Genomic DNA, 14064 nt, shown 5'->3' with positions numbered 1-14064 from the left:
GAGCTGTGCTCACACAGAAACATGAACCTCTTTGCAAACCACAGAAAGTAAAAGGGAGCTCTCCTGTTTCATTATTGATCTAATTGCTCTTTTCTTGATATGAGAAACGATATGAAATGCTCTTGGATATTCCAGTACGTGCAGAAACAGACCATTACTTTGGAAACTTTTAAAGGCACAGCACATACTGGTAAATAGCAAGGTCATTTATTTCTGAGAGTTGCTACTGCCTACCTAATGTCACTTAATTGTTCTACTGGAACTGAATATATTACAGCTTTGATGAGAACTTTCCACTCGGGAGTGATATTAAATGGAGAGAGCCCAGCCCATATTTTCACATGATTTAATCAGTTTTGGAAGATCAGTTGGTGCAATCCTTGTAAGTAAGTCCTGTTTTAAGAAAAGGTCCTCTTTTTGGAGTACCTCAGTGTTGGAGTGCATTAAAGCTCCCTTCTAACCCAAATTGCTCTGCAGTCCTTTGTGGTTGTTGCCTTTATCTGTAACCTCTTTCTTTTAATTTACAATCCCATTTAAGACCAAGTTTCCTGAGTAACCTGAAAGTTTGAGCCTGCGGGACTTGTGCAAAATGTGTGTGGTTAAAAACCTCACCGTGTTTGCTAGTGAGGGCAAACATGCATAGGAATGAGGTTCCTGGATTGATCCAGTGAAGTGTTTCTGGACATGTTTCAAAGCTGTGAGAGTCTGATGAGCCGTGCTTTTCTGGGGGGAGCTGTGAAGGTGAGCGTCAGTCTGTGCTCACCTCCGTGTTTTACAACACTCCTCCATTTATGATCTCCACCAGCTCTGCTGCTCCGCCTGCTCCTGCCAGCAGTCTCACCTCCTACTCTTCTGCCAGGCTGAGCAGATTCTGGAGTCTGCTGGCTGCAGGCAGTGCCAGCTCCCTGACAGAGCCCTTCTCAGGGCTGTGGCAGAGCTGAGACAAGGGGATCCTTGGTTCTCCTTGGGTTTTGATAGTGGCTGGCTCCAGTGGCACTGGACACCTTTTCTTTCCCTTGTTTCAGCAACTTTTCTCTCGCTTGGTTGCTACAACTTAAAAGCACTTGTATCACCAAATTTGGGACTCTCATAAAATGGTTTGGGTTCAAAGGAACCTTAAAGATCATCTTCCAACCCTTCCCTGGGCAGGGACACTTTCCACTAGACCAGATTGTTCAAAGCCTCATCCAGCCTGGACCGTGAACTAGAACTGCACAGTGGCTTTTTTTTGTAGTGGGTAGTTAATCCGAAATACCCAATGGTGAGAAAGAAGCACAATGCAACCTTTAATAGAAGATTTTGGAAGCAGTTTAAGTTCATTTTGAGAACTACTTTTCACTTCCTAAAATCTCCAGCACTTCAAAATGGTCTTGAGATTTGCAGAAAACATCACTTCCAGCAGTAGCTTATAATAAAAGATGGAGAGGAAGAGTAACTTCTCTTAATAGCTTGCTCTAAAGACATCTCAATGACCCGTTTGATGAATCAGTGATGAATTCTTTTTACCTGAATCTCCTGGCAATTCCCTTTACCTGTGTATGTCATGTTAAGCTCATTGTAATTTTCTTTTCTTGTTTATTGTTTTGTTGATATTTTTCCCCCTCCCCCACAAAACCGAAATTAATTAGGTGCGCTTATATCAAGATGAGGACAAGTCTCCAGCTGGCAAGAATATGATTGCATGGTTGGAGAGATGTCACTGCTACAGAGAAAAATAGCTTGGTAGTAGCTTTCCAAATTGGTGTTCAAAACCATATTCATTTTTAAGGGCATTTTCCCTTGAGTTGTCACACACTCCCAAGGTACTGAAGACAAACTCAAACAAGCCTATCCAAAAGTCAGCCTCTCAGAAATCTTAGGAATTATCTGGCTTTGGGTCTCTGCTCCTGAGCCAGTAGAAGAGGGAAGCTGGCTTTTGGTTTAGGCAGATCAGGCCAAAACCAGATTTGTTTGCATTTGTGCACCAAGTTTTGTTTTGTTTTGTTTTGTTTCTGGAATAGCAGCTATATATATAATGTAATGCGGGAAAAGATTAAGTAAACTCCTTTCAGAAAAGCTTTAACAGACATTTGGCAAAAAAGTAAGAAAAAAATGATTTTTTCATTGTTTCCTCAGAGCTCAGCAAACCACTCTTTTGAGTCAAGGTGAATTGATCATGTGTTTGCTTGACTAAATAGTTGTTTCTAAGATGCAGATAAATAGTCTGCAAGCTTCCAGATGCTGCCAGGAGGAGAGGTAAACATTTAGCTCTGGAAATGTGCACATCACTTGCACAGGTCCCTTGCCCTTGAAGGACTTCTGTTCTTGTTTGTTCATGTTTCAGTAGCATGAGAAAGGCTTCAGTTTGGAGCAGTTCTCTGTTGGCCAACTCTGTGACTGCAGGCCATGTCTCCAGTGAGGTGAACCACAGTCACAGCAGGTGGATGAGAAGAGCCAAGGGGCGAAGGAGAGAGGGTGAAAATGGTGTTTCTGTCAATGTTTCTGTAAAGCTGAAGTGCAAGCCTGACGTTCATTAGCAGTGGTGGATGGTAGTGCTGTGCTTGCTTCCAGCCTGTCCCTAAGAGTGGTTGAATATTTCTGTGCCTGCTGGAGGGGAGCTGGGGAGAGGAGAAGCATTTTACCCTAAACTCCATCAGGAGAGAGCAGCTGAACCAGGGGAAGGAAATCCTGATCCTTCAGCCCTCCTCAGTGGAATGATAAGAAATTAATTTGTAATCCTCAGGCAGGTTCAGAAATTTGAATCCTCTACCTAGCTGCTGTTTTCTTGCTTTTGAGTGAGAAGCTGGAGAATACCAGCATACATGAGTTGGATTTCCATCTTTTTACATCTAGTCACTTAAATTTTAAGTATAACATCTAGTGCATGTTCAGGTGCTTGGCCCACATAGTGGCACCTTGAATTGTAAGAATCAAAATTAAACCCAACTTCCACTTTCCAGAAGAATGGTGCAGTTCCCACTGAAGGATCATGCTGTCCTGAACTCTCTCACAGTTCCTACTTGATGATGTTTCTTACCTCCATCATGAACTAAAACATAGTACTAGGTACCCATCTAGAGATAACCATGTTTCAGTGGCAGATGAAATTACTTCTGGCTCTATGAGTTTGTAAAGCACTTTGGGATCTTCTAGAATGGAAAGTGTTGTTGTTTGTTTGTCTGAGGCAGTATTTTCACCATGTTTTATTTCAATTGCTCCTGTTATATGTGTTGGTTTTCATTACATCTTCAGATAAGGCTCATATGAAATGGGCTTCTGTTTTGTTTTCTCACCAGAGGAGTGATTCATATTCAAATTGAAATGTTGTATTGCTCTAAGCCAACCTTCTCCCCATGTGCTAATGGGAGGAGAGGGAGAAACAGGCATGGACCAAGCAGGATTATTTTTCTCCTACTGCATTTAGAAACTTTCCAAATGGCTTTTCAGGAAGGCATGTGGACTTAACTGCCTGGCAAGGAAGAATCCTGGTCTTGTATGTTCTAAGAATATGAGATGAGCTTGAATCTCATCAGTTGTCTGTTTAGCTGCAGATCCATATGCTACTGCCATTGTTCTCCAAAAAACCAGTAAGATAATTTATTATCCCTTTTAAGTTGAGGATTTTTTTTTGTGCTCCTATATTTTCTCTTTATTCATAACACTAGTTTTAAGAAAGTTACTTGTACTACCCACTGACTCCACTGGCACCTTCTGCAGCATGGCCAAAGCCATCAGCTCATGGACTCTGATGCTTTGTCCAAGGGAGCTGGTTGCCATCCACGGGAGAGGAAAACTGCACAGTGTAGGAGATGTTTCTGTTCTGGTTAGAAATGGATAGCCCAGGTACTCAAAAATGGAGAGAAGAGATGCTGAGATTCCATCTGGGGTATTGTGTGTGCTCAGAGTTGTGTTGCTCTGTCACCTCCAACTCAAAGTGAATGTCACTGTAGATCTTGTGGAGCCTGCTGCCTGTCCCATAAGCACCCAGACTGAGATAATAGTGTATTTAATGGAAATCAATAAAATATAGGTGAATATTCTCACCTTACTTAAAGTGCCCTGAGACTACTCAAGAGGATATTTACCATGTTTTAAACTTAAACCACAGCTCAGTCTATTTCTTTTCTTGGTTCTTCCAAGCTGGGCTAGTGCAGGTGAAATGATCCTTCTCCACTCACCCTTTTCATTTTCACAGAGTGTGAAACTATTTGAATGTTCCTAAGGTACCCTCCAGTTTTGACATAAATGAGGAGACATTGACACTTTTAAAGTAGCACCTGAGGAGCTGCTGAGCCTTGAAGGATCTGCTGCCTTGGATGGAATATTGGTGACCATGTCCTCTGTGCTGCTGTGAGAGTTCAATTACATCAACAGGCTGAGGGCATTGCGAGGATTGAAAATGCTCTGCATTTTTGTTGGCATAAAATAAGGATTAACATGAAAGTTTTTCCAAGGAGGAGGAAAGAGAAGAGGCTGTGACAGATCTTCACAGCTGATGGTTGGTTCATTCACCACAGGAGAGCTGGTGGGACAAATGTGACACCTTGGTTACATGTCACCTAAATACTTTCTGACTTCAGAGCATTTGAGCTGGAATCACTTGCAATTAGCATGGGCTTGGCAGAAACTGGCACTGCTGCTGTTTGTGCAGAAACTGCTTGCACAGTCCAGTTGTGCTGGGGGAAAACTGCTGTTAGCAATTAGCACAGGGGTAGTCTTGAGGTGGTGTCTGTGCAGTGGCTGCTCTTGGAGCAGCTGATGTCCTTGATGGCATAGCAGCAACTCTACAACCAACAGCACAGCTGTCTGTCACCTGTACCTAGTCTGTCACCCAAACATTATGGTCTTTAACCTATTTGTCATCATAGCCACACATTTTTTAGGCAGCTGTTGGTGTCTGGGAGCTTTAACTGCATTGCTTGTGAGAACCTATGCATGCACATGGTCCAGGGAGATGTGACCATGGCTCTGCTCTTCACAGGCTGCTTGGATGAGGCAGTTTTCTCAGCTGGCTGTGGTCAGTCTGAGGCTGAGTGCAACCTGTTGTAGGCTCAAATGACCCAGCTGGGAACAATTGCCCAGTTGACACAATAAATTATATCTAAGCCTGTTAAATTAAGTAAATAATGAGGTCCACAGGGCACCTGCTGATCCCCATAACCTGTGTTGCTGGAGGTTGGGCAAAGTGTCTCCTGCCTGCCCCGTGGAGCCTGGGAGCTTGTGAGTGGGTGGCGTGGGAACTGGGGACAGCTGAGGATTGGTACAGGGATGCAGAGTTGCTCCTTGGGGCAGAACAAGAAATGTATGATTCTTGGCCCTAGAACGAAGAAAGCAAGACGCTGTGGACTTGTTGCAACCCGTGCAGTCTGCGAATGTTTTCTTCTTGTCAGATGCTGCTGTCACATAAGTTATTTTATTGCCAAAGGGCAGGGAATGAGCTAGTGAAGTGGGAGAGAGGGCTGCATGTTGTAGAAATTGGTGCACCAAATGTGCAATTCTTTACTTTCTGCTTTTGCAGTGTTTATTTACCTAAAGGATTTTTTTGGGGGAGAAGGGGGGCAGAAGGGATGGTGGTGTAGGACGTACATCTGCCTCATCCAGGAGGAAGCGCGTGTTCAGATGAGAGAGCATTATGCATACAATGCCTGAAATCAGCCCTTAAAATAGCACACTCCACGTCTTAGTAATGTATTGAATATATCTGGATAAGAAACAGTCTGATTGAAGTATTGAGCTTATTGTAGTGTGTCTGCTGTGACTCATCAGGAAATTGAAAGTCTTGAGACAAAACTCACCCCCCTTCAGTCTTTTTGGAAGAGACGGGAATTAGTCTTAGATGGGAGGTAATTAATTGTTCTGTGATTGCCGTAAATAGGTACTGAACAACAAGCTCGTACTGAAGTATTTATATCCTAAGCCCTGTCTTGTGAGCCCAGCTATCCAGAGTCTCCATCAGACAGACACAGTGAAAAAGAAAGTTCTTTGGAATGAGCAGCACTTCCACCTACATGCGTTTAAGGGAGACTGGTTGGAGGTGAGCTGGTAGGCTGCATGCTGTAATAAGCCATTTACTAGGATAATGGCTGTAGGCTACAAATGCTGTTTTTACTTAGTCTGTCTATTCAATGCAAACATTAAAAAAGAAAAAGCTCTCTCCCTCAGTAAAGTCTATAATACTCTTAATCCCCAGTGTGCTCCATGAATATTAACTTAGCCAGTGTCGTAACACCCCATGGAGGCAGATGATGCATGTGCAGCCTTTTTCATCCACTGGAGAAACTGAGGCAGTGGAAGGACTTTTGGCTTCTGGTTTTGGACTGGGGCAAAACCTGGGCAACAGCCTGGCTTGATGGTGAGTAGGCACCTGCTGGCTGGTCCTTTGTGGGAGTGTGGGAATTATGACTTTCAAGGTCTAATCCCATAAATTTAGGGTTTCATTTGGAGAGATTTGCTGCCTGCTGTTGCAGGCAGTGCTGCCCTGCTTGCGGAGTCACAGAGGCACAGCTGGCAGAGGTGGATTGTGAGGGGATATGTATGTGCAGGAATATCTCTGTAGTTTACTGAGTAGCTGGAGCCATTATGTATCTGTCTGACTGCAGGATATTGCTGGGAATCCAGATGTTGAGAAAAGAAGGAAGAGACTCAAGATGATCAAATACCTGTTTAAAAAAACCAGCGCCCAAGGAAAAGGAGCTTCATGGCTTTGTGTTTGTCTGCAGTGAAGTCATGGCAACAGAGAACTCATTTAGCAAAATTAACTGTTTCTCTATCTTACAAAAAAAAAAATCAAATGAAAATGCTGCAAGGGAACATCCTTTTATCTAAACCAAATGAGTCCATTTGTGCCAAAGCAAAGGAGTCATCCTGGGGAGTTTGCTCCAGAGAGCACATACTTTATTGGTACAGAATGTAACAGTTGTCCCAAAGCCATAACTGTAAAAGCGTGGTGCCTTAGGCGAGCACTAACAGGGAAACCAAACTTAGGTTCTTGCACCTGCATGGTGTTGAAATAGAAGCATGATTTTAAGCTTTTGGTTGTTTGGGATTTCAGCTCAGTTAAGATCTGGATGCAGCTTTCAGAAGGACTGTAATCTCTTTGAAGTTCCTTATGGGTAATGCTTAGTTTTGAAATTATGTAGGGACAAAATGCTGATGCTGCATTGGCTTGGGTGTACTCAAATACTTGTAAAAAACCAGTTGCCTCTAGGTCCCTTTCACTTTCATTAGACCATAGGCTTCTTTGTGCCCAAGACTCCTTTTCATCTCCTAATTTAAGTAGTATTTGAAATAATTCTCACAGAAGCCCCAGAAATGACCCTTCTGTGCTACTTCTGTTTTGACGTTCACTGCCCTTCTCCACGCACAGACCACTCTGTGAAGCAGCGCAAGAGATGAACCACACAGTGACTGTATTGGTAGGCATGAAAGTTCACTTTACATCACTGAGAATCTCATATATGGAATTCAGAAATTGTTCATGTTGGTAATGAGCAGGGGCAAGCTCCAGGGAAAATATCATGAACTCAGATGTGTTGCTTGAGGCGCCTGGAAAGTGGTGTTTCTCTTAAGCAGTGTTTTCCAACCAGATTTTACTTTGTGGCTCTCTTGGAGATGGTTTTAGGCAACACCTTATGGTTTCCCTGAAAGTGTCTGACAGCAGAGATGCAGAGCTTTTATCTGTGTGAAGGAGTGCAACAGTTTGGGGGAGACTTTTAAGGATGATTCAACTTTGAGATGGCTTCTGTCAAAAATGTTGGGTAAGCTTCAGACTAATTGGAAACCTCCCCTTTCATTGAAATCACAGAATCACAGAATATTTTGATTTGGAAGGGACCCACAAGGCTCACTGAGTCCAAATCTTAAGTCAGTGCTCACAGGTGAATGTAATCTGTTTTCCTTTGGTTCTCATACCTGAATGACACTGGTGCCTTTCTCCTGCAACTTAAACTTCGGTTTAGTGAAAGGAATGTGGGAACTGAGAGTAGGCAGATGAGTTCTGGTCAGTGAAGGAAAGCCACAATTGTTGTATATCCAGGTAGATAACTCAGATGCTGTTTTTGAGGTGATAAGTGTAAAAAGCCAATGCTTGAGGGTTCCTTTTGGAAAGCATCTCTTTCAGGAGGGGCCACCTGTGAACAGTGGGGCTCTTCATGCTGCTGAGCCATGCTTATCAGATGGGTTGCAGAGGCTGGCTGGGGGTCAGTGATGCTTGCCAACTCAGCCTCAGGCTGGTGTATTTGTAGCAGTGGCCTGTTTCTTTCCACTTGTTTTCTCATCCCCAAGCCTGACATAGCCCTTGGTTTAGCTGTTAACAGCGTGGGAGCAGAAGGTCCAGGCTGTAGCAGGCTCCTGGCACAGCTGTACCTGTGGGCTTGGGTATTGCCATCAGGAGAGAGGAGAGCAAGGGGGTGAGGGTGAGAGTGCAAAGCCCAGGTGGTTGCACATCAGATGTTGTCAGAGGCTTTTAAGGAGTAACAACTCACATCTCAGGCTTTCTTCGGTGAGGGATGAGATCCCCAAACCAGAATGTTCACAAGTGAGACAGCCCCAGCCCTATGGGTTGTCCCAACATGCTTGGGGCGGATAAGCACAGCGGAAAAGCCTGAGGAACTGTTGCCAAACGACTGGGAAGATGCAGCCCACGGTGTCTGTTGTGTCTGAGATCTCTGTAAAGTCTCTCGCATCTTTCCTCAAGTTTAGTTTTCCAGTGGAGGCTGTTGCAGTAATGAGAATGTCTCCCATCTGCTCCTCACATGGCTTGGCACATTTAGCCAGAATATATATATTTTTATTATGGGGTTAGCCAGTGGTAACCATGACAATTAGACTTATCACGCAGCATTTTTTTTCCCTCCTTGAGTCAGTTTGAAATGCTGACAATTAAATGGATACAGTACACTTTAGAGATCCATCAGTCTCTTTGTTGTCTTGACAACCAGAGTATATTTAGAAATGTAACAAGTACATGGAGTTCAATTGCACTTTTGCTAAAACATAGTTTTGTAGCTTGAGAATTTAATCTGTTGTTTGTAGGTCCAGGTGCTTATTTGAGCTATGCCTGACTTTCTCTTTGGTCTCTCTGGGAAGCTCCTACACTGGCTGGTGGAAAGAAGGTCCTTGTCAAGCAGGGAGCAAACCTGCACACAGTGTGTGGTAGGGGCTTGGGTGAAGGGCTGGCAGCTGCTCTTTACTTGGGTACTGGATGTGCTGAGCTGGGTGCTCCTGTGTACTTGTGGTTTGGCTATTGATTTGCAGTGCAAGAGGAACGTGTGGGATTGTTGTCCCGGATGTTTGTCCCTGCAGATCCAGCTCAGCAAATGGGGCTGAGGAGCCATCAGCAGCATGTCCAAATAACCCTCTCCTAGATGAGCTGCTCTCAAGGTTCAGTGGCACTTTGGTACAGGAGGGCAGTGCCGTGGAGCATGATGCTGGCAGACTGTGATGGCTCTCCTGCTGCCCCTAAGCTTTGGTTGTAACTGGAAGCAACTCTTGGTAACAGAAGCAATACCAGGGAGTGTTTCTCCATGTCATTTCTTCTGTTTTGTCTTTCATTTGCTGGGGGTGTGCTTCTTTGATTTTAACAAAATACTACTACTAAATTCTTTTTTGGTTCCTTCCAATATGAGTGGCAAAATTAAGCTCATCCTCTCCCCGCTGAGCTGGAATAGCAGCATGTGGGCTAGCTGTCTGGAGCTATGGATTTTTAAGGCTGCATCCAGGGCTAGAAGAGAAGACGGGAATTACGATGTAGTGCACTCTGTGGAGGTCTAAATACGCCTGTCTCCCAGCACTCCTGTGCACACACTGATGGTGGGTGTGTGTGGAGTGTCTGTGTTGCTCTCTGCCCTTTCTCTTTTGAGCCAGGAGAGAGCTGTGGTCAGTGCAGGCACCTGTGGGGGTGTGACAGCCATACCTGCAAGTGTGGTGATGTGCCAGCCCAGAAGAGCAGCTGGGATGTGTGGCCCCCATCTGCTGCCACCCTACAGCCCAAAGGCTGTGAGATAGGGGCTGGCACCACAGTGCCCTTGTTCCACTCTTAGCACAGGACCCAGCAGTGCCACTGCCTTGCCCGATGTGCTGGCTTCTGATCTGTGTCTGAACACGTGTGGATCAGAGTACTTCCCTGGCTTGAGGGATAAATGAATGAAGTAAAAGTCAGATGTGAAAATAGCTCAAATGTTCCCCCCCACCCAGAGCTGTCCTGGTCAGGGCTGTCCCTTCAGAAGGCTGGAAGGTTGAGGAGCTGCTAAAAGGGACTTCTTTGTGGTGAGGTGTTGATGGCCCTTCATAATTAGTGCCTGAATCCCATCGAAGAGCCTGGGATGCTTGTGTGTTTTCTGCAAAATGTGAAGTGTAACTCTTCCATTTCTCCCTATCTTAGGCTTGGCTTGTAATTGATTCTTGGCAGTATAATTTGGTCAGGAAAAGTGAAAAAACCCAAACAAAACAGAATTCTTCTTTATTAGCAAAGCTATGGCAAAGCAGCAACCTGAACAGGAGATTGGTTACAGCAGACAGAGTGGCCTTTTGCTGGAGGGAACCAGTTCATTTGGTGAGATGTTTTAAAGAAGACAGCGGTATGTCCATGGCATGGATGTAGTGGTGTTTATCCCTGGGCAGAGATCTGTAAAACAGGTCAGGAGTGCTGCTCTGCTCCTGGGGAGCATGGCCAGCACAGGTTTGCCACTGGGATGGTTTATTACAAGGAGGTGAGGAAGGCTCCAGGGAGAGGAGTCCACCCTGAGGTCAGGTATTAGGTACAGTGACAGCCAGCAAAATGAATCTGTATTTCCTTGGCTGCACAACATCTTGTCTATGCACTATACCCAAAATATTAATAAGGCTCAGAAGGAGGAGAGAATTGCATGATTTTGCTTCCTTCTTCGCCGTGTTTCTTTTCCATTCATTACCTGTCAAATAATGTGGTTGATTTCTGAGTGTGTATGCACAGCTCAGTTTAGTTTTTGTATTTTCTTTCTTCTCTCCATTTTACCAATTTCCCAATGAAAATCCCAAACCATAGCTATATTTCCACTCCAGCTTTGTTTGTGGACTGTTAACATGCCTTGTTGCAGTGTTTAATAGCTGCTGGGGTTTATTCTTAAAGTATAACCACCAAAACCCAATGATCCTAATGACTATTCAAGAGTGCTTTAAACAAGTTATCCCAATCCATCTGACAAGGATAATGGTCTTCTATTAGAAGATACTTAGCTGGAGGTTGGATGAGCTGTAATGTTTATGTATCTGCAGATCTGTAACCAGACAAACTCAGAATAACTCCTTGGATTTCAGTGGAGCTGTATTTGTTTATTACAACTGAGGCTTAGGCAGTGCTTTGGATGCAAATTGCAGCCTCTGTGAAATTAAGTGGGGTTTTGATTTAATTTCTGGAAGTAGTAATATCAGCAGAGAAGCAAAGAGCTGGGACCCACATAGCCTGAAGTCTGTAACTTTGTATTGCTCTCTTTCCCTTACTGTCAAGATCAGATTCCCTTGGTTGGGGCTACTAACTAAAATGCAGCTTCTCTTAAGCATCTCCTAAAGGCAGGCAAGAGAGAGTGGAAATGCAGCCTATGTGCATTATACATCTCTCTCTCTCACACTTCACAGAAAATGCCAGTGCTTGGGTTGTTCTCTCTGACTTGTGGTTGGGCTGTTGACCTGGAGCTTGTGCTCTCAACTCCAAAAATGCAAAGGTACTGTGCTGAGTTATCTGGCTGTGATGTAGAGAGAGCTGGGATCTCCTTTCTCCCAACTTATCCGTGTCTGTGCAGCAGTCAGGAGACATGGACCACTGCTCATCACCCTCACTGTGTGTGGCATAAGTGATTCACCATGCATTAATTTCTGGTCACATAAGGGGCATCAGTTTAAAGCAGGCTTGAGACATAGGTTAGTGTTAGCTATTTGAAGTCTGAAGTCTGAAAGCAACATCAAACAGGGAGCAGAAAATGTATCATGCACAGAAAAATCCCTGGGATGTGCTTCACCCTTTAAAAAATAAAAGTAATAAATTCCAAACTGTTTGCATATGCTGTCTCCTCTGTGGTCAGGACACCTGTCTGCCTCTTTGCTGATACTTGATACAGGCTTACAGTGCTTGCAAAAATGTTAACGTGAATTTTTTGTCATGGCAAATATGAAAAGAATATCCAGTGTCTGTGTGGGCAGGTTCTCCACAAATTTTTCTCTGCTTTTTGTGCTTCACTGTGGATCTGAAGCAACTGCTGAAATTCTGCTCCCCTTTCTTCACCACAGACCAGGAGGGCAAAGCTGCTGCCCTGCCAGACCTGGTTCTCCTGAACAAGACAGCTGATGGTGGGGCTAATGAGTTTTAGCCTGGCTTCGTTAAAAAAGTAATATATGCAGCTGGCTAGATTGTCTCTCCTTCTCTTTAATGACTTTTAATCCTTGGCTGATCTCAGGAAAATAGGGGTGAGGATGCAATTAGGAGGAGCTGGGGGTCATCTGGTGATGCTAGGAGCATGGTAGTAGGAGACCTGGGGTAGGCTGAGGTGGACCTTTCACTAATCATCCCTAGTATTTTTAAAATTTGCTCATTTCTTCTCCAGGACTGAGATTAAAGGAAATAGGAAACATCAGAGTAAGCTCAGATATCAATAAGCTCAAAGTATTAAAGACTGCTGGTTGTAAAAAGCTTGTGGTAACTTAAAAAAGCTGTGTTTTCTCTTCGATTGGATGTCTTTGGAGGCACCCAGAAAGGAAACCAGGGCTGGAGGTGGAGGTAGGGTTTGGACTGTCCCACTGTGACTCTTTTTCCACAATGACTGTGTGTTTAATGCATCCCATCTCTGCTTTGGTGCTCCTTGATGCTCACATGGCAAAGCCACAATGCTGTGGGAGTGACTCACCCTTGGCCTGAGCGGTGGCTGAGGCTTGGGAAGAAGAGGCCCTTTAAGCATGAGGGGCAGAAGGGCGTCTGGTCAGGCTTTGAAAGAGACTTTGTTACCTGCAGCCCTTACGTCAGTGCCTTTCACCAGCTCTGCAGTGATTTAAAACAAGTAGCTTCTCTTCCAAATAAACCTCAGCTACTCCAACACTTGCTCAGATGTAATCTGTGCTGCCAATGTGTGAAAACCCATATATGGGTCAAAACAGGGACAGACCTACACATGAGTTGTGTCAGAGGGGAGGGAAAAAAGCGATGTTCTGCTCTGTACAGGAGGGTAGCTGGCCTTACATGCCCTTTTGGGGCTGTTTTCTTGGCGAGGTGTTACAGCCAGCTTGATTTACTTTCTGCTTTTACGATGAGCAAAGTGTTGATTCTGACCTTTCTGTTTGCACCCACAGAAGTCTCTTGGAAGAGCCTGTCTGTACATCTGACCAGGTGCCTGACTGGGCTGCCTTGCTTCCAGGTGAGGAATGGATCAACTCCCAGGGCTTTTGCCAACTGCTGAGTTCAGGGAGAGTGGGAAGACCTTGGTACCATGTTCAGTCATTCAGCAACTGATGGGAATTTCTCTGAAGCCTGGGGTGGTGGGAGGCCAGCCTGCCCAGGAGACTTGAGGTGGTTTTACTGTTTTTGGGCCCAAGTTTGGAAGGAGCAAACATGCAGGCCCTTCTGCAAATGGGGATGTTGCATGGGAACAATTGCTCGGTCCTGTGGGTCATGTTGCTTTGGCCTCTTTTTTGAACAAAGCTTTCCTGCTTGTGGAACTGAAGTCGTTCCCCATCCATGATGTGGCTCTCTGCGGGCTGTAGATGCTCCCAGCTGGTGATGGAGACCTGGCTGTGTTATTAGCTGAATCTAACTGTATTTCATTGAACAAATAGAAATTAATGTGAGGAACAAATTAATTAATTCTTCAGAATTGCCAGTTCTGTCAAATTCACTGGAGATATTTAGCTGTGACTTAAGGATCACCATGATGAACCACCCCAAAGTATTGTAGGAGTCCCTTGCTAGATTATGTGTAGGACATAAACTGTGCTTTGTGCCCATCCCATGATATAATGGTTTGATTGCAGGAAGGGTAAGACTGCAGAACAGGACCAGTATCAGGGCAGTGGGTCTGTCCTCAAGGCTCTCTCAATTGTGCCACCTCAGGAGACAGAAGGGTG

The 14064-nt window shown here is 44.6% G+C and overlaps 1 protein-coding gene across 31 annotated transcripts in view; it reads left to right on the top strand.

Annotated features, from left to right (window-relative positions):
- The window catches only part of LPP (LIM domain containing preferred translocation partner in lipoma), a 332937-nt gene that overhangs the window by 79008 nt on the left and 239865 nt on the right, over positions 1-14064 (top strand). For 26 of the 31 annotated variants that reach the window (XM_069024202.1, XM_069024217.1, XM_069024216.1 and 23 more), the window contains one exon: positions 13294-13358. The exons of 2 other annotated variants lie outside the window; for them this stretch is intronic. The gene's annotated coding sequence lies outside the window, so the exon portion shown is untranslated. Of the gene's footprint in view, positions 1-5115; positions 5200-5291; positions 5365-5854; positions 6014-6169; positions 6332-13293; positions 13359-14064 lie in introns of those variants that run through there. 3 more of the 31 variants (XM_069024220.1, XM_069024222.1, XM_069024221.1) reach the window with 3 other exon arrangements.

Source organism: Aphelocoma coerulescens, chromosome 9 (assembly GCF_041296385.1).
Source record: "Aphelocoma coerulescens isolate FSJ_1873_10779 chromosome 9, UR_Acoe_1.0, whole genome shotgun sequence".
Taxonomy (NCBI): Eukaryota; Metazoa; Chordata; class Aves; order Passeriformes; family Corvidae; genus Aphelocoma; species Aphelocoma coerulescens.
Note: the sequence above shows the minus strand (reverse complement) of the source record. Positions and strands in the feature narration are given on the sequence as shown.